Genomic DNA, 3,279 nt, shown 5'->3' on the forward strand with positions numbered 1-3,279 from the left:
GTATATATGTGGAATCTAGAAAAATGGTACAGATGAACTGGTTTGCAAGGCAGAAATAAAGACACAGATGTAGAGAACAAATGTATGGACCCCAAGGGGGAAATGGGGGTGGTGGGATGAATTGGGAGATTGGGATTGACATATATACACAAATATGTATGAAATAGGTAACTAATGAGAACCTGCTGTATAGCACAGGGAACTCCACTTCGTTGTACAGTAGAAACTAACACAACATTGTAAAACAACTATACCCCAATTAAAAACAAACAAAAAAACAAACAAAAAAACTAAAAGTAAAAAAAATAAAAACAAAATATGGTCTCTGGACCAGCAGTATTAGTGTCTCCTGGGAATTTGTTAGAGAGGCAAGTTTTGGGGCCCAACTTCAGACCTACTGTATCGGAAACTCTCAGGATAGGGTCTCGCAATCTCCCTCCAGGGGATTCTGATGCACATTACTGTTTGCTCACCCCGTCCTGGACTGTCTGGTTGGCCTCCGTGAAGGCAGATTAGGCCACTTCATCTCCCCCTCCTCCCTGTACTAGTCCGAGAGTAGAATTTCTGCCTGGGGTCAGGTTTCACTCTATCTCTACCATCCTGTTGCTCAAATCCATCAAAAGCATCATGATTATTTCTACATATAAATAGTCCAGGTTAAGTAAGATTACCATGGGAGCATAACGAGCCACATATTCTGGTGCTGTGATTTACAGATATCCATCCTGACCTGAACTAACTGGGTACTAATTCTGCAATGGCAGACAACATACAATTTTTTAAAAAACAAAAGAAATGCCACAGGAGGGAGTGGTGGGGATGGTGGAGGAGCTCAAGTGTTTGAAGTCGGCTAGGATATCACCCTATATCACACTCAGGATAACTTCCCTGTACTTCCTTTTTCTCTCCTCTTATTTTTTCCTTCTGTTCTAGTTCTGATGTTCTTTCTTACAGGAACAGATGAGTAGTTTGACTACTAGCTAATGAAAAGAAGAGAGCATTACCTTATTTATAGACTTTGGGCATTACTACCTAGTGGCTTAAATGTGAAAGCTGAGGTATGTCTTCATGATTGCTACTTAATTTTCTCAGGAATAACTAAGTGGGAGCTACAACATCTTTGTTTAGCAGCTATGGTTTTCATTAAATTTAATTAAGTCTCCCAGAAGCTTTAAATTTAGGGTAACCTCAAAATTCTGGTGGCTTCTGCTAAGTATAATTATATTCCCTTTACAGCTGCCATGGTTTGGGAAAGCTGGCCTGTCAGACTTAAAAGTCTTTAACAAGTTCACCAGTATTTTGGTTTCAGAGAGTCCATTTCCAAGCTCAGCCCTCCCTTCCCTCTCTCCTTTCCTCCCTCCCTCACTCCTTCTTTCTTTCTTCCCCTTTTTGCAGAAGGCTGTGGCTAATGTGAACTTAACAACAGCTGCTCAGTTATGCTTACAACCTCAGTAATGAGTTGAGGTCAACATTTCCGAGGTTACTTTTGCCAGAAGGATTCTAAGACAGTCTTGGTTGACCACTGGGGTAAGTTGGCGTCCCTGAGTTCACTAGATTCTGTGTCCAAAGAACCAAGTGGACACAAGGCCTGGAGAGGATGAGAACAAGAGTCTGAGGCTGCCTTAATGGCAAACACTCACTGCCAGAGGGGAAGGAGACTTAAGTGCCTGGAGCTCCCCCTCACCTTCTGTTTAATCCTTTTTCCTTTGAAATAAGTACATGCTTTTTAAATCTAAATTTAGAAAGGACTGTGCAAATTTGCTGTGAAGGTAGTGCAGTAACATTGCAGAAAGCCTTTTGATGTAACCGTCAGTGTTTTCCAAATGACAGACTGTGTCATGAGAAGGAATTTGCTCCAGGTCGGTTTTCTAAACCCTCACCTGTGCAGTCCTGCAAACTGAGGTGGGCATAGGGAGAAGGAGAAGGAAGAGGAGTTATTAAACAACTACAGTGTGCGAAACTGGTCCTCCAGGCTCCAAGATTTTCATATGAAAAGAGTTCTTCCTCAGAGGTCCCAGAACAATTGCATTTTCGTACTGGTGCTGTAGTTTCATATCAGCGTTTTTCTCGCCTAGCTAAGAGTATAATGTATCATTGCAAAGGTAATGAGAGAAGGTTGTCAGGAGTTTGATGAAGTTCAAAATTTTTTTTGTACTCTTGGTATCAACTACACTTCCCTGGGTCTGAACGCAGATTATCCAGGTCAATTCTATTTCTTTCGAAGTAAACATCTTTCAAGTTGCAAGCAGATTCCTGTACTACTTGTGTGCATTCCATTTGATTCCAGCTGTAATCCTGGGCACATTTAATGACATGCATAATTGTTATGATGATCTGTTGTCACTGGGGATAAATATCAAGCAGTTGAATAAATTGCCTTAATTAGTATTGTTTTAATACAGCTAAACAAACCAAATGTTTTTAAGTTTCATTTCCCTTTGATAGTTGTTCAGTATCTATAATCATATTACTATAATCATTTTTCCTATATCATTAGTTTTCCTGCTATCCATACAAAATAAAAATATTTCTCTCCAGTTCAGGATTGAATATGGACTGGATGTTAGATGATATCAAGGAATTTTATCAAGGGTAGCAGTGGTGTTGTGCTTATGTAAGAAAATGTTCTTACGTTATAGAAATGCACACTGAATCATGTAGGACTGAAGTGATATGCTAGTTGATTATACTATTCTTTTGTGCATATTTGAACATTTTCATGATAAAAAGCTCATGGATTGGAGGAATTAATATTGTTAAAATGACCATACTATCCAAGGTAATCTACAGATTTGATGAAATCCCTATTAAAACACCACTGGCATTTTTCACATGACTGGAATAAATAATTCTAAATTTTGTATAGAAACACAAAAGACCCTGAATAGCCAAAACAATCTTAAGAAAAAAAGAACAAAACAAGAGGTATCATGCTCCCTGAGTTCAAGCTAAACTACAAAGCTTTAGTTATGAAAACAGTACTGCGCTGGCACAAACACAGGCACATAGATGAATGGAACAGAATGGAGAACCCAGAAATGAACTCACACTTATATGGGCAATTAATCTATGACAAAAGAGGCAAGAAGATAGAAAGGGGAAAAAGACAGCCTCTTCAATAAATGGTGTTGGGAAAACTGGACTACTTTCTCACACCTTATACAAAAATAAACTCAAAATGGATTAAAAACTTAAACGTAAGACCTAAAACAATAGAGCTCCTAGAAGAAAACTTAGGTATATGTTCTTTGACATTGGTCTTAGCAATATTTCTTTGGA

This window comes from Mesoplodon densirostris, chromosome 3 (assembly GCF_025265405.1).
Source record: "Mesoplodon densirostris isolate mMesDen1 chromosome 3, mMesDen1 primary haplotype, whole genome shotgun sequence".
In the NCBI taxonomy this organism is placed as follows: Eukaryota; Metazoa; Chordata; class Mammalia; order Artiodactyla; family Ziphiidae; genus Mesoplodon; species Mesoplodon densirostris.